The 16830-nt window shown below is 46.2% G+C and overlaps 1 long non-coding RNA gene across 1 annotated transcript; it reads left to right on the top strand.

The window, feature by feature from the left end:
- Positions 1-659: 659 nt before the first annotated feature.
- On the top strand, positions 660-4557 carry LOC138120648 (uncharacterized). Its single transcript, XR_011155925.1, has 3 exons — positions 660-741; positions 1218-1321; positions 3430-4557. It is a non-coding gene; the product is annotated as an uncharacterized lncRNA (long non-coding RNA).
- Positions 4558-16830: the final 12273 nt, after the last annotated feature.

The following is a 16830-nucleotide window of genomic DNA, read 5'->3' as shown; positions in this document are numbered from 1 at the left end:
TACAAGAAATTTCTTCACCCTGGGATAACCAAAAAGGCCCTGCTGCTGTCCACTCCTCCTTTTCCTCTTCTTGTGCTTATCTTCATCCCTGCCCTAGGGGATAGCTGCCCTTTTTTCTCCTTTCCCATCTGTGTGCTGGACTGCTGATGGTGCCTGACTTCATCCCCATGTGCTCCTGCTGCTGTTCTCTCCCCATTCCCCATAGCCCATACCCTGGTGACATTTGCTTCTTCAGTTATTTACTTTTGGATCAGTAAGTACCATGAAAGCACCATCCAACCCGCCCAGCCCTCTGAGCCAGCCCCAGGAATGAACTGTCACTAATATAATTTCATATCAAATGAGATTACCCTTCTCCCCCATTAGGCACACTTCTCTTCTAGCGATAGTGGCAATGCAGGGATGCAGCAATTCCTTCAACCAAAACCTGCATTCAGAACTGGCTTTTAAGGATGTCAGTTAGTTCCAGGCTGTAGCTGGTACTCATGCTCTGATCCGAGGAGCGAGCGGCATGACTTGGCCTGGGGTTCGGTGGGATTGATGACACCTGTCTGCCTGTTTCACATGCAATTGCCTACAAACAGCTACACCTCCCGGCTGTCACAGGTGGCTGTTATTTATGAGTGCCATCCCTGGCACGTGTGACAGCCCCTCGCTGTTCCAGTGACCTCTGAGGAATCCTGACGGACACGTCTGGGCCTGTGCTGCTCCGTATTCCTGTGCCCTCCTTTGCTTATCAGTGTAGGTCCCTTGATCACCTACACAATACTCCCCATGTGTTGGCTCTCCTCTGAAGACACGAGCTCCTTTGCTGAGACAAACCTGTGTGCACTTCAGATGATAATTTGATGAGGGAGCAGCTCTGGGAAGCAGCAGAGGCAGGGCTGTACCAGGACAGGCTCTTCCACACCGGTGAGCCCTCCTGCATGAAGCCAGCAGGCAGCAAATGCAAGCAGTGTCATGACAGATGCTGTGACACTAAGCTCCCCTTATCTTAGGAAGTGAAAGCTATGCAGGAAAAATTGTTTTAAGGCCACAAAGACACTCTGAGGCAGGATCTGGCATGGCTTGATAACTCCCAGGACAAGTAATTTTGCACAGAGCTGCCATGAGCCATTTGCAACTTTTGACCAGAGAGCCAGGGACTGCTGCTTGGGGTGGATGGATGCTGGTTTGCTGGCAAAAGGCTTTCAGGATCTAATTTCAAGTGCTTTCAGCTCCTGCCAGACTTCGTCACTGCTGAGAACAGAAGGAGGGTTTTTCACACTTGCATTGTTAAACTGTGATGCTCCCAGGATGTTACAAAGGCTTTTACAGACAGGTAAGATCATTCACAGATCCAGTAGCTGCTGCAGAAGATGTGCAGCTACTGACCAGGAAGGGCTGATGCCTGGGGCTGCAGAAGAAGGGCTCAGGCTGCACTTTCCCCTTGCTGCTCCTGCTCCTGCTCTGCTGGCATCATCTCCCACTTGGCATGCTCCGGGCAGGACTCTGAGCAGGGTGCTCAGCAGCCTCCACGGGCAATCGTTGCTCTGACCTGTTCATTGGGATCACACAGTGCTGGATTTAGAGATCAGACATTTGGATGTTTTGAGAATGATCCAGAAACTGCTTATCTGCCTGTGCTTCCCTGTGGACAGGGCACAGATCTGTTTTTCTTCCTTCAGTTTATGGGTAAAAATCAGAATTCTCATTATCTGTGAATTGTAAGAGGAAAATACACACAATGCTCATGGCCCAGAGTCAGGTCCCTCCAGACTGGAGCCTCTGCAGCTTCATCAGCCACACGGAGCTGTTACTGCCTTGGTCCTCCTTGGTCAACTGACCACGAGGAACTGGTCAAGACACAGCAGCTTTTCCTCCAGATGAGGTTTTTGGTTGTCCATTGGTTCAGTATTGGGCCAGAGGGTCACTTTGCATTAGTGATCCTTGGATGGATCCACCTCAGTCTCAGTCTCTCCTTAACTGCAGGGTGTGCCTCATCCCCAGATTTGTCAGCCTCGTGGCCCAACTCCAGCTGAGTACATTATCCTGCTTACCTTGAAAAGGAAAATAATCCCATGGATTTGCTCTTGCTTTGCTGGAGATTACTGGGTGTTAGGCTGTGGGGTGGCTAAAGGGTTTCTGTATTATTTGGAGTTAAAGTGATAGTTTAGTGCCAGGCTGACAGCTCCTGGCATACAGATGCTGCCATAGCATCTCTCCTGGCCCTTGCTATGGATCATCAGATTTACTTCTATGGGTTGGTTTTACTCACAAAATCAGAACTTAGCTCCTCAAACAGTCCCTGCCAATTTCAGGGGAAGCCCAGAGGACTCCATCCTCAGAGGCATGCTGGTGGAAATTCCTGCACCAAGCAGGGGGGGAATCTTTCATCTCCATGAGACCAAGGCTTCAGCTCCTTGCTGCAGTGGGAAAGAAGGGTTAAAAATGTGGGAGCAGGGAAGGGAGAGGTCAAATATGTAAAGCCACTTTCATGTACTTAGGAGAAGAGTGGTAACAGGAGAGCTGTTAAAAATTTTTATAGCTGGCACCAAACAACACTGGTGTTAAAAATCATGGAACTGTTTAATAGCGAGTGGAGGTGTACATTACTTAATTAGAGGCATGCTAACAGTGAAGCCAATTGAGAGATATTATTTTAGTATTTTTTCCAGAGGGCATATCAAGTTTACTCACGAATTAATAAACAGATTGTAAAGCCTAAGCAAGCATATTAGGGAAGTGTGTGTGTATGTACTGAGTCTGTAGACTGGGGCTATGCACACTTGTTTGTTTGTTGCCATTGCATTTGAAATATGTTCCTTGTTTTTCATATAGACCTCAGTGGAAGAATTATAGCATATTGGGTTTTTCCAAAGACTCTAATTAAGATCTTCAGAGTTGATGTGTGTTTACTGAAAAAATACGGCATAAATGAGACCTAAAGCAGCAGCACTCAATTAACCCGTGAGTGCCAAGGTGCAATGGCTGTCCCCTCAAAGCCTGCCTTTGGTGCACTCTAAGAGGAGCAAAATCACAGGATTCCTTCCATTTCTCTGACCCTCTGATCCAAGTTATCACTGAAAAGGCATTTTATGAACTACTAAAAGCTGTCTACAGTTTAATACATATCTTTGGCCTCTCTCTCAGCTCTCTTAGCTGCTGTCAAAGGTAGTTAGATTATGAGGAAGCATCATCTCAGCTCACCCCGAGGTGCTCAGCAGTAGGACAGATGTGGACTTTAGGTAAGGAGGGACCATCCCATCTGTAAAATGAAGTCTCCCCCAAACAGCCCTGGTGGATTTGCTCTGATGAGGACAGCATCAGCCTTTAAGCCTCAGTAAGGCTACTCTCCATTAGGCCTTTTCCTAATCCAGTTTGCTTACGCCCCTAACACTGGTTTGATTCCTTTTTTAAACTCACTCCTGCGCCTTCTTTACTTCACAGTTGCCACTTTGCTTTCTGTGTGAAGACGAGCTGTCCAACTCCATCCATTTCTGAGCTGTGCCTCACACAGACCTCGTGGTGTTTCACGCCTCATTAGCAGGCAGGGAGCTTCCAGCCTGGAGTCGCTGCATGGCTCCAGCTCTCCTGACTTCCTCCCTCCACTCTGCTTTCCTGTTTTACATTTCAATATCAACAGTGATGACAAATTATGGCAAAAAGTCTGCCCTTAGTGGGTATCTCAGTGCACTTGGCTTCCCCCAGCAAGTGCAGGCTTGTCCCCTGCCCAGGGCTCCCATCTCTGCCAGAGCACTCCTCCACCTGCAGAGATCATTCCTGGCACAAACCACTCCTCACACCACCCAGGCTGCAGGGAAAGACCAATGGATTGCACCTCAGAGAAGAGACAAAAGATGAATGGCAGACTGTGTCTCTTTTGCTTGGCTGGGGGCAGCCCCACAAGCAAGGCAAGCAAGGAAGATAATGATGAATGAAGGATGCAAAACTGAAAATACTCCTCCCGTGTTTCTATTGATCTTCCAGCAAAGGCCACATTCCTGACATTTAAAATAGAGATGTAATTTTAATGCAGGGGCCCTCCCTGGGCTGCAGTTAAGCAATTTAGTTCACAGAGATTCACTTTGTGCATCCTCAACCCAAACAGCTCCAGTACCAAACACCAGCTCGGCCACTGCTCTTGGAGAAGGGCTGCTGGGGGCCAGCAGGAGCCATGGCAACAACGAGCACTCCATGAGGAGAGTGGTGCTGAGCTAATGCCAGGAGGGATTTCTCTGTGTGCGACTGGAAGATGATCCAGAGGGGAAGGAGATCACTGCCCTGTCTGGAGCTTCCCCAGACTCCCCGTTCAGGGAGACACGGCCATCAGCACCCACCACCCACCCAAGCAGACCTTCACTCCACAATCACAGCCTTTCAGCAGAGCTTCAAAGAGTCCAACCCCCAAAGCTTTACCCGGGGTGTGGTGGGATGAGCTCAGCAGAGGGCTCTGCCCATGCTGCCCAGGAGCCTGATGCCACCCCTGGTGAAGCCTGGTCAGGTGCAGCTTCTGGCCTTTGGCTTTGTGAGTGAGACAGAGAAGCCCAGGGTTTGGTTACAACATGTTGGGAATTCTTTAATAACTGCAATTTTTCTTTTAGAAGAGAAGTATTTTTTATGTTCATCGCAGAACCTGGAACTAATTGTACATGTGTGGTCCAATTAACTATTAATTTACCCCATTAACTGCTGACACTTATGCATTTAGTTTGTATCACATACACGTTTGCGTTCTCATAGTCTGAGGCTAAGAAGCTTGTCTGGAGACTATGAATTAAAGCAATAGAGAGGTGTTAACAGTTACCTATCTTAGCAACAGCCTCGGGAAGCTCTGGAAAAGAATGCATCACAAAAATGAAATTTTTTATGCCCAGTATAAACTCTTCTGTTTTAATAATAAAATCTCCAATTAATTCAAGAAGCTCTGATCTTCCCTCCACTTCCTGCTGGAGAACCGATCAAGATAAAACCACATTTGATTTTCAACGGCAGCAGGACCAGTGTTTGGAAGGCTGGGACAACCCACTCTTGGGATATTTCTTCACCCTCCAGGTTTCCAGTCTGTAATGCAGAGCACTGTTGCCTCAAGGCCTTATTTCATGAAGCTCTGCAGGGAATAGCACCTTCTCCACACCATGTCCAGTTTGATTAAGTCGCTGCCTTGGCACAGAGAGTGAGCAGGTCTCAGCCCAGGCTACCCAAGGACGAGACACTGATTCCAGGGCTCTCCCCAGCTTTGTGCCAGCCCAGCCCTACGGGCACCAGGAGGAACACTCACAGCTGAATTCAGAAGTGCTTCAATTCACCCCTCTGCCAACAGGAGCAGCACTTCCCTGCCTTTGGAGAGCGAACCAGTGTTGTTGTGTAAGATGCTTTGGAAAGGCAGCCTGCTCTTCCCTGGCTTGTGTGCCCTGGCTGCCTGTGCAGCAGTGTCAGCCTGATGTTTCTCTGGTTATGGTATTTAGGGACATGCTTTGGTGGTGGATGTGGCAGGGTTTGATTTACTTGGAGATCTCATAGGTATTTTCCAACCTAACTGGTTCTACAATGCTGCATGCACGGGCAGTGAAAGGCAAACATCTGCAATGGTGCTCCTGGACAAGAGAAGGGTATTTTGTAAGTACAGTGAAGGAATGACAGAGACCTGGTGGAGCAGGGTCAGAGGAGGCCACAAAGATGATCAGAGGGATGGAGCACATCTCCTGTGAGGAAAGGCTCTGGGATGGGGATTGTTCAGCTTGGAAAAGACAAGGCTCCAGGGAGGCCTTAGAGCACATTCAAGTACATAAAGGGAACATATAAGAAAGATAGGGACAGACTTTTTAGCAGGGCCTGTTGTGATAGAACGAGGGGGAAGGGTTTTAAAATAAAAAGTGGTCAAATTAGATTAGATATTAGGAAGAAAATCTTGACTATGAGTGGGGTGAGGCCCTGGCACAGGGTGCCCAGAGAAGCTGTGGCTGGATCCCTGGGAGTGTCCAAGGCCAGGCTGGATGGGGCTTGGAGCAGCCTGGGGCAGTGGAAGGTGTCCCTGCCCATGGCAGGGGTGGGATGAGATGGGCTTTAAGGTCCTTTCCAACCCAACCCATTCTGCGATTCTGTGCTGAGAAATTTTACCAGAAATGAAAGCAATGCTTTAGCATGTACAGACAGGAATAAAAATGAGAACAGAAGGGTAAAACACCCCCTGTGAAATTCTGTGATTCCTGTTCTTTCGAGGGTCAGGTGAGGTTATCACAATGTTCCCTGCCAACCAGAAATCAGGTGAAGCACAGCCTCCTCCACAAACCTGTGCCTTAAAATACACCTCAGCTATTTATGTACGGGTCTGGTATCCACCTGCCTATAAGTGTTGCCTGACAGCTCGTTTAGCAACATATGGTATAACATTAAAATGTGCTCCTTCATTTGAACGTACCTTTGGATATCTCTCAGTGTCACTTGGGTGCTTACTGATGTTGCTACACTGTGGAGTGGAGTATGTGGAAAAAATGGACTGGTTCTGGACACTACTGCCAAAGCTGGTGCTGCCATATCAGCCAGCACTGATCCTTCCTCCATACCAGTTTCACACTGGTGCAGCTCAGCTAAATGAAACTGCATTGCTCCACTGGATTTTCATTGACTTAAGTTAATTATACAAGCATGGAGGAGGTATAAAAGAGTGAAAATCAAGTCCACTTAAAGAAAAAGCAGAGTAGATATTTCTTTAGGACATGAACTGTTCATAATCCAATGGATATCTTTTATCCTGTGTATTGATCTTCTTGTGAGAACTAACTTGAAGTTAATTTCCAAATTGCCTGACCTCAAGCAGTTAAAATACTGCAATATAAAAAGTTAAAATTCAATTAACAAACCAGTAGTGGTCAAAATATTTGATTCATGTATTACACTTCCCTTATGTGAGTGTGAATGCAGGGAGTGTCCAGTATGAAGGGAGAGGTGTTCTCTGGAGGAACAGGATGCAGAGTCCCTGCAGGGTGGCAGAGCACACCTCTTCTGGTGCTGTGCTGAGAACTGCTGGGTGAGATTATCCTGGGGTTTTTGAGAACAAAGGAAGGGGAAGATAGGGGCTCTAGGTGACAGCACTCAGTCCCAGCCTGGCAGGGAACCAGAGGATGGTTTGGATTAGAAGGGGGGTAAAGCTCATCCAGTTCCAACCCCCTACCATGAGCAGGGACACCTTCCACTAGACCGGGTTGCTCCAAACTCCATCCAACCTGGCCTTGGACATTTCGAGGGATGGGGCAACAGTGGAACCAACAGTGATGAGAGAACTTGGAAGATGGAACTGAAACACATGCAGGAAGCAAAGACTTTGAGGAGCTCCTGTCCTGTGATTTGGGACAGAACTCCATCCCACTGTACCACACTTGAAGGCAGCACTTGTGGAAATAAAGACATCTCATGAGACAACTCTGTCCTGTAACGAATTTCCAAACCAGCAAAGTTTCTCCAGGACATTTGGGCAAAGATGTTATCCACACCCAAGAAAAAAATAAAATCACTAAAGATGAGGGTTGCTCCCCAGAAATTGAAAGAGAGGAGCTTGACTCTTTTACCAGCTGTCAGTGCTGATATTATTGCATGTAGGAGCAGCTTGTACCCAGCACCTCTTTACAATGGTAGCAGGGAAGCTGGGATGTTGTTATATCAGACTATCAAGTTGTTATGTTGGATTACATATAATGCTATCACAAATGACAGAATGCTTGCCTCCCATCAAAAATTTAAAGAGCAATAGACCTCTTTTCAGCTGTCATTGCTGATAACATTTTATGCACAAGTTTATTCAAGCTCAAATAGAGATGCAGCCTGTCAATAAAGAAGCCCTGGCAGATTAGGTATCGAGTATATTAAAGCTAACGGTACTAATGTGACTGTGCAGCCTAATCTGACATTTTAAAACTGTGACAAAATGAACCCTTGAAGTTCTCCCCAATCATCACAGCACGGCACGTTCACTGCTGGGTTTTATGGAGTGGAAACCGGAGTATGAGAAATGAGACAGGCTGAAAACCACAGAAAGGTCGGCAAGGCTTGCTTCCCAGGAAACACAGCGGATGTCTTCCCTTCCTCTCACTCTTATCTCATCTACTCTGCTCCTCTCTTCCAGAAAAGTGGGTAGAGCAACAAATAATGGCCCTAAATTGCTGCAGAGGTGACACAGATTTCCCATTAGAAAAAGCACTCAAGGGCAGGAAGGGTTCAGCACTGGAGGAGATTGCTGGAAAGGGCATAACACCTCCATCATTACAAGGCTTTAAGAAGGGGTTAGGGAAACATCTGCCAGGAGTAAGGAGGGGTGGCTGATTTTGCTGTGGAGACCCAAGGCTACTTTGTGCTATTCACTCTCCTGTTCTCAGTAACAGCCACGGCTTTCTACTGCCAGCAGAAAGGGTATGTGGGTGCTTGTGTGCTGGAACTGTTTGGACCAAAAATAGTCTATTGAAATCAATAAGGAGTTGTGGTTTTACAACAGATGGCCTGGTTATCTCCCCTTTCCCCCTTCCTACTCTTCTAAGAGGTCTCAGCACCTGTTGATGATCTTTTGAGGGATGCAAAATCAGGAGAAAGTCTTTCCCAGGCCTGGGAAAGTGGAGCATCCAGAAATTCGAATTTGGCCTTTGCAGCTGGCAAATATTCACATGGACAACCTGATCTTCAAGAAAGACAGTCTGCTCCTGGCAATCTGTACATTGCAACTGTGGTGTCTTCATGCTGTGCTTGGTGATAAAACACAAGCCTCCACAGTTTGATAGTTCCAGCTAAAATCCAAATCTGTATGCCAAGCCTCAAGAGGGGAAAAAAAATACTTGAAAATATTAATATAATCCTTAAAAGATTAAAGGCAGCTCAGTGACAGTAATTTGAAAGAGAAAAAATGCATCACGTGGCTATGTTTTGCTGAAGCAAGAAGTAAGGCTGAAAGAAGGGCTAAACCCTCTCTTCAAGGGTACGTAGGGGAGTTAAGCATGTGGAATCTTTACCTCCCCGTTACAAATGAGCAAAAACCTTTGCCATGTGGCCGTGTCCCACCAAACACGGTGCTTACATGGAGCTTGGATGCACTGTGAAGGCTCACAGATCCAGTACCTGTTGCTGTGCAGATGCTAGAGAAGCCTTTCTAGTCACCCTGGGAGCTTTGAAGCCTGGGGATTACAAGTGTGAAGGATAAGTCCTCAACTTCTTTACGCTTTAAAAATATTTGTGTTTTCAATAATAACTATCAACGTGGTGAAATGAGGTGTTTGGTTTCTGAAGTGACTCTCTGTTTATTTCTCTGGCTTTTCACTGTCTGTATTTTAGGACAAAAATACTTTAAAGAATAATGACAACGTCTCTCAGAAAATAATGAGTTCCTTCCAGTTAGCTGTTGAATTGTTTACTGCTGTAGCTGAATAATAACAGCACATCAAAGACGACTGCTGTAATTAAAAGATTTGTGAACATAGGTTAACAAATTAGTGCATCATAATGTGCAATTGTCTAATTAGGACAAAAATGCTAGTTCCACGTACAAGACCAATAGGAAGAAATTATAAGGGAGGAAATAAGATAGACAACAGCACTGATACTACAGAACGTTGGCAAAGATGCTATCTGTGACTTTTGAATGGTATCACTAACACCCCAGGGGGATCAGCATTTTTGTGGATTAATTTACAGAGAAATTCAGTCTCCCATAAGAATCCCATGAGCTGGTTGAGGACTCCCATGAAAAGATTAAATTTGGTAGTGACTGTTTTAAGCATTTTTCATTCTTTCAATACTCAGAAGACCTGGGAGCAGAGACACTGTGGCTACACACAGACATGAGAGCTCCAAACCCAGCTGTGACAGAGGAGATGCATGACATTCCCAGGGTCACTGGTGAATATTGAGGCAGAGGGTGAGAAATCCTGTTGCTCAGTCACAGCTAAAGGCAAAAGTCCTCTTGAGTTCAGTGGATTGAAGATCTCATTTGGAGAGATGACGGCCAGTGTTTCCCTACACTGAGGAATAGATGGCAGAGTGAGTTTGGCTTTGATTCAAGCAGCAGGAGGAACTTCCATGGTTTCAGAAGAGTTCAGTGCATAGATGCTGAGCTCTCCAGACAACCCTGCTCTCCCATCAGCAGGGATATTCCTGAGTGCTGTGTCTGCTAAGGATCTGCTTTAACGAGAGCTGAACCCCTGGCAATCAGCTCTGTGCAGGGTCTGGGCTCAAACCCCAATCCTTCCTTCCTCTGTGCCCTTTGCTCTTGGTCCATTAGGGAATGTGCAGCAGGGCACAGAGTAAGAGATACTGAGTGCTCCTCTTCAGTGGTTTCACCCAAATCAGCCAGAGCCCCTACACAATCCCTGAGGCACAGTTAAGAGCCCTACAGCCTGGTGTATACACAGGGGAGGATAAACCAGGTCCAGACACAGGGATACAAAACCACCACAGGCCTCCTCACCCCGGTCAGGACCATGCAGAATTGCAAACCACTGGGCATACAAAGAAAGAGGTGCTCTCATCCAAGAGCAAATGCTTTCAAGTGGCTTGGTAAAAGGCACGAGGATAAAAAACCTGGAGTGGTAGCTGCCCCAAGTGGATCACAGGAGGAACTTGAGTCACACTGCAGAGAAAAGATGCACATGGTTAGAAAAGCAACTGTCATTTATCATCCTTATTCCCAGTAATGACACTGCAAGCCTCCACTCCATCTTCAGGAAGAGCACACAGCCAACTTTTGCATGAGTTAATAGTAGGGCTTGAACATGCAATCTTCTGCATTACACCTCCTGTACCTAATGTACCAGATGAGCTTCATTAGCTCGTGGCTGTGCCGGCTGCCTCCCTGTGCTCTGACAGCTGCTGGAGAGACACACATGACAAACGCTGCAGCACTGACCGACCTTGCCTGAGCCAGCAGAACCCTGCCCCTCCTCGGGCCTCAGCTGTCTGGGCAACTCTGAAACAAGAGCACACCTCAAACCCCGTGGAACTGCTTCAAGCAGGGCTATTTCAGTGGTTCCTTGCCCTGCTCCAGGCTCTTTAAAGCAGCCAGGGCCCCTGTCACCCTCCTGCAGGGTGGGGTTGGAAGCCTCACCTGTGAGCATAAGCCCAGCACCAGGGGCTCTGCAGAGGCCCTGCAGCTGCTCTGAGCATCTGTCAGAGCAGCAAAGATCCTTCAGGTGAGCTAAGTTTGTCTTGAGACCAGTAATGTTACAAAACACACATATTAATAATCAAGGATTCTTTGTTTGTGTCTCTTTGTATTTATATGCACATATGTATGAGCTGTAGTATGTTTTCTTTTGCTTTGAGAAAACAAATTTTAAGTTGCTGGTGGGGTATTTTCTCAAAGCTATTTTGAATGGAAAAACACACCTTTCTGAGAAAACAAGAGTATTTTTAGGAGTTTCTTCTTTCTACCAGTAAAGCCTGAATGTGGCAAGGACTGGGGAACATAGAAATTTGTCAGAAGGCACAGAGCTTTGTATTGTCTCAATAGGGCTTTTTTGTTTCCTCTTGATTTGGGAAATAGTTGTTAATTGCTGCCTAATTTTCATTTTAAATAGGCCATATTGATAGGACTTGATTCCATAAGAAAGACAAACACAGCAACTGAACTTTGTGTGACAGTTTTGGGGAAAATTGAAACATAGGAATCAACACAAACACATGAGCATTTATACAATCAGAGTCTTAAAAACTGATGAGCAATAAATAAATCAGAATTCTACCTGACCAAACTGGGATCTGGTGCAGGAAAAAGCCCAGTGGTTCATGAGATTTTTCTGCTGGTCAGCTTTACACATGGAGCCTGGTGTCTTCTGCAATAAAGCTCAGGCTCTCTGGTGCCCAAATTATTCAGTGTTGTTTCTGCTGCTCCTGTGAACCCAGCACACTCCTGCTGCAGCCTCTACCTGCAGAGAGCACCGGGAGCTGCTGGGGTCACAAGTACTGCATCTACCAAAGGGAATACTCAGTGTTGTTTACAGATACGTGTGTCTTAATCCAGTGGAATAATGTTTGTTTATGTCCCATCTGAGATGAAGAGTTACATCCTTTGTGAGTTAATTCTGGTCTGTGAGTAAACAAGGAGACTTGTAAGCTAACTGGTTTTTGTTGGGGGTTTTTTGGCCATATGTACCAATTAAAGGTGATTTATCTTTTTTTTTTTCCACCTCTCAGATTTTAGAATGTTTCAGGTAAATTTCTCAGTAAAGCAAAGTGGAGAAAACAGTACATATTTTAGCACAAATCAGCTTCCTGCTGTTGCCTAAAAAACAAAAAGACTGAGAAAACCAGATTCCAACAAGTCTCTGTAAGCACACATGTACCCTTGGAAAGGGTCCTACTTTGTAACAATTCTGGAATAAATTAGAGAAGCTGCAGACACATCAACAACACAAAGCCCTTCAGTGTCACTGTGTGGTTTGTATAACCTGTACTGTGACAGGGTCCCCAGACCCTTGAGAATACTTCCAAATAAGCAAGGAGAGGTTTGAATACATGGACTAACTCTGAGCACCCTTGATGAAGACACTAAGTTATGCAAGCTCTATGAAAATTAGAGGAATATAAAAGAGACAGACCCCGTTATAAGTCACTCCTTATGGGTATTGGGAAACCCAGGTGGACAGAACTGCTGGAAATCATATTTCATTAGTTCTGCTGCTCAGGCTTCTTGAGTTTTCTATATAGGTCAAAGCTTTTCATAATCAAAAAGCTGAGTCTTAGCTGTTTCTTTAGGCTGGATCTGAAAAGCAGTGGAGGTAACAGTGCTCTCAGCCCAAGATCGTTCTCACTTCAGGGGCAACTCAGCACAGAAATCTCTGCCTCAAACGTGTGACCTGATTTCCAGAGGGTTTGTGAGCCCATATGTTTCAATGGGTGCTCAGTACTTCTGGTGCCTTTCAATTTCTAAATATGGGCTTGGAAAGCCTAATTTTAACCACGCACTTTTGGAAAGTGTTGGCAATAGTTTAAAGAGGCTGTCTAGCCCAGCACGCCTTGCTGCAGCAGATTGCTCCGAGTGATTTATATATTCCTGGTGCTCACTGTCTCTGATGCCTTTTCAGTGCCTTACAGCTGTTGCATTTATGCAGCACTCTTTATCTTGACCTTAGCCCTTGGATTTCTCAGCTATTCTACTCTCTTAACATCTGGGCCTGAAAGGTCACTAATTTACCTTATGTTTCCCCGCTGTGGGTGCCATTGGGTTGAGTGGGTACATTTTGAAAAATAACACTCTGTTGGTGGGCTGCCTTTGAGAAGGGCTTTCTCCCCTCGGCATCCTTGTGTTGCCTTCTCCCACTGCAGCAGCTCTGTCATCCAACATCTGCCCTCGAGAGCATTGGAGTGTACTTGTTGGATCCTTATGTGCTAAAGCAGCACACCGGGTATCCAGTGTGCTGAGATTAAATTGCTTTTGCAGCTTGCCTGGAGATTAAGGAAGGGAGCTTTATTTGTACTAACGCCCCTTTAATACTTCTCAAAAGACTGTAATAAACATCTTCTGGACAGTAAAAGGAAAATATAAATCTAGAGGTTGTGGCAAATTATGAAATTCTGGCTTACCTAGTAAAAATTCTATCTCAATGGGTTAACATTTAGTGAAATGTTAGATGATGTGAAACCAGACCTGGCTTCACTTCAAGCCCAGGTCACTAATGTCACTTGGGGAAATTATGAGAACTTCCATTAACTTTGTACTGGCAGACCTCCCAATCTACTTCACATCTATACATTTTTAACACCCAGTGAGCAATACAAAGTGCCATTTCTCACATCTGAGAGCCAGACAATATTGCAGAACCTCTCTGCATACCAGAGGCTACTTCAGAAATTAACAGGTCAGATCGCTCATTGATTTTAATACAGAGCTGTTTGTGGCAAATGTCTTGGTTATAGAAACTGAGGACTGATTTGGGCTTCCTGTCAAAGCCAGCACAGCAGGACAGAACTTTAAAACTTGGGGAAAGAGCAAAGAATGTTAAATCAAACAGATTTTAGACATCTAGGGCCAAATTCAGCCAGAGTTTTGAAATTGCTGAGGCTGGTTCACCACACAATCCCTGAACTGGAAGCCTCAGACAGAACAAAGTTAGTGACAATGCTCTGGGAGGAGGACACTCGTAGAACTTTTAAACTATTATCTCAGATGCACTCTGTTCCCTATTTTCCCCATAACCCCCCTTTCTCCTCCTGCCCATTCTCCTTTACAAACTTGCCAACAGCCAACTTGTTTTGAAACTCAAACAAGTTGGTCTGGAAAGGACTTTCCATTAAAGCCTAAGAATTGGAGCAGACTTAAAAGTGGCTGGTAGTTTTTTCAGAAAAGAGGTATTTGGCAAGTCTTTAATGTCACGCTTGCCTAGAACTGCTCTCCTCTTTAATTAACTCAGTAAAAATCCTCTTGTTACTGCATTTTATTTGCTTAAGCCACTACAGAAAAATAAATGCATACAAAAGCAATTAATAAATCCATAGAAATGTGCTGTTGTTTACTGCGATGCAGCGGAGCACCAAGTTCCCTGTACATAATTCAAACCCCTGGCAACAAAGTCATTTGTGAAAGTCCCCTGTTTTGACACAAACATAAAGGTGGAGTATCCTCAGAGTGAAGCACAGACTGCGGTTTTCAGCTCATCTTCTCAGAAAGCCTTGAGGTGGCCATTAATAATTGAAGTTCAAAGCAGTGTCCAGGATTTCTCAGGCTCCACGCACACACAGCCTCCTGGGATGTGTCTGCTACAGAGCCTGACCCGTGACTGCTGCGCTGGGAACCCACATCCCAACAGCCCGAGGTGCAGCTGCAGCTGAGCTTTTAACTCTGACGGCTCCAGACAAAATGGTTACAGCTGTGCCGATGGCGGTGGCAGTGGCTGTGACAGGGAATCGTTACAGGCAGGTTTTCACCCCTAAGTTTCAATAAGCAAGTGATCCATGACGACAGCAATCCTGCCTAAATGTGGCTCAGTGCTCGTGCTGAGTGATGCCAAGGAACTGTTTGGACAAATCTTCCCTGTGGTGGCTGGGGAGCAGAGCAGGGGCCACTGTGGCACCCCAATCCATTCCAAGCCCTTCTGAAGGCCGTCTGCAAAGAGGGAAACATTTCCTTAGTTCACCAAATTGATGTTCTGACATTTAGCTTTAAGTATCTTCTCTTTCCCTCAGTGTGTGACCTTTCCCTTTCTCGCATGGCTGTTGCCCTCCTCTGCTAGCGAAGAAGCACCACACAGCCATTATCAGCCCCATCTCCCGGTCCCGGCCATCAGCGTTCATCATCCCCTGCGCAGCCCCCGCTGCCCGGCCCGGCTCCTCCGCATCCTCCCGGCCGCGGAGCAGGCGATGGGAGCCAAGCAAGGGTGGCACAAGCAATGATACAGCAACGCTGTGTTAAAAGGCCGCTCCTTCCCGGCTGCCACTGACTGTACTTCTCTCCAGCAGGACGCAAAGCAGCCTGGATTAAAACAGGAGGCGAGCGCCGTAGATCATCTCGCTGTAATTTCCCCCAGGACTGATGTGACGACGGCAGCGAGATGCACTAGTGGTGGCACATTAGCACTGCCACAGGCTCCCGTCGCACAGAACATTCCTAATGCTGGCCATTTATCCAGCGGTGCATGCAGGGGATGCGAGGGAGGCATGGAGCCAGCCGCAGCTCCGGACTGGGAACGACGGCACTGCTGCGATGGACTGGGTTTAGTGGTGCATGAAGAGTTCACTTAAAAATGGACAGAAAAAGGAGAGGGCGAGGAAAAGGAGGAGATAAAAGATGCTAAGCTGGAGGTAGCAGATAAGAGGGGTGATAAGAGAGGGAAGGAAGTTGAATCTTAGTACAGAAAGCCATGCACCGGGAATTCAAATGAGGGGCTGGACTGGATAGAAAACCAACGGGGCTTTATCTAGAGATTGATAAAAGAGAGATTAAAACAAATGTTCAAAGGTAAATGTGTGTTCTAGAAACACGGGAAACTGTAGGGAGAGAAGACAGCACTCTGACATACCCACTACACCCTCAGCAGTGTGAGTTTTCCAAGTTGTCTTGGCCAAGAGGAGAAGAGCAAAGATGGGGTGTTTGGAACAGGGCTGGAAATGACAGAGAAGAATGGGTGTGAGGGCAGCCATGGAAAACAGGCAGGGACAGCACTAGTGGGAAGCAAAGGCAATTTTGTCTTGTAACCATGTGCTCACTCAAGCTTGACAGAGAAAGAAGAAGAAAAATACATTCTGGTTATAAAAATTCCTGTGTATGTAAATCACACAGCAAACTCCATGGTGAGTGGTTCGGTGTGCCCGGGCTCAGCTGCCAGCTTTCCTGAGGGCTTCTTGCTGAGCTCAGGCTAACCTATAATGCCTCTGTAAACTGCGGGTGATGCTGCTGCACTCCCAGCCTTTGCCTCTCTGACCTTTGGTGATGATCATCTCCTGGGGCTGTGCTGCTACGTCTGTAGGTAACGTGAAAATAATCCCTCTATATTGGCAGTGTTGTGAGGATGGTGAAGACTGGAGATGCCAATGGTGTTTTGTGTAAGTCTGGCCCCAGTCTAGTGAAGCTAAGATGGCTTTTGTACTTTTAAATATAATTTTTGCCACTGTGTAACATGTCACAGATATGAACCTTCTTGGGAGATGAGGTAATGAACTAATGTGGGAGCTAATGAAGGTCATCTTGAGAGAGCAGTAAGAGTAATGCCTACTGCTGGGAGACTTCTCACTGGGAGCCCTCAGACTTCAGCACTTTCCAGACTAAATAAGATGTATACTTCCCTGACCTTGTCTTCTCCAATGTAAACGCAGAGCAGGATGTACTTAGAATAAAGATAAATAAGGCCTTACCCAAATAAAACACTAGTCTGCAGAAAC

This window comes from Aphelocoma coerulescens, chromosome 19 (genome assembly GCF_041296385.1).
Source record: "Aphelocoma coerulescens isolate FSJ_1873_10779 chromosome 19, UR_Acoe_1.0, whole genome shotgun sequence".
Classification (NCBI taxonomy): domain Eukaryota; kingdom Metazoa; phylum Chordata; class Aves; order Passeriformes; family Corvidae; genus Aphelocoma; species Aphelocoma coerulescens.
This window is presented reverse-complemented; position numbering and strand designations above follow the sequence as displayed.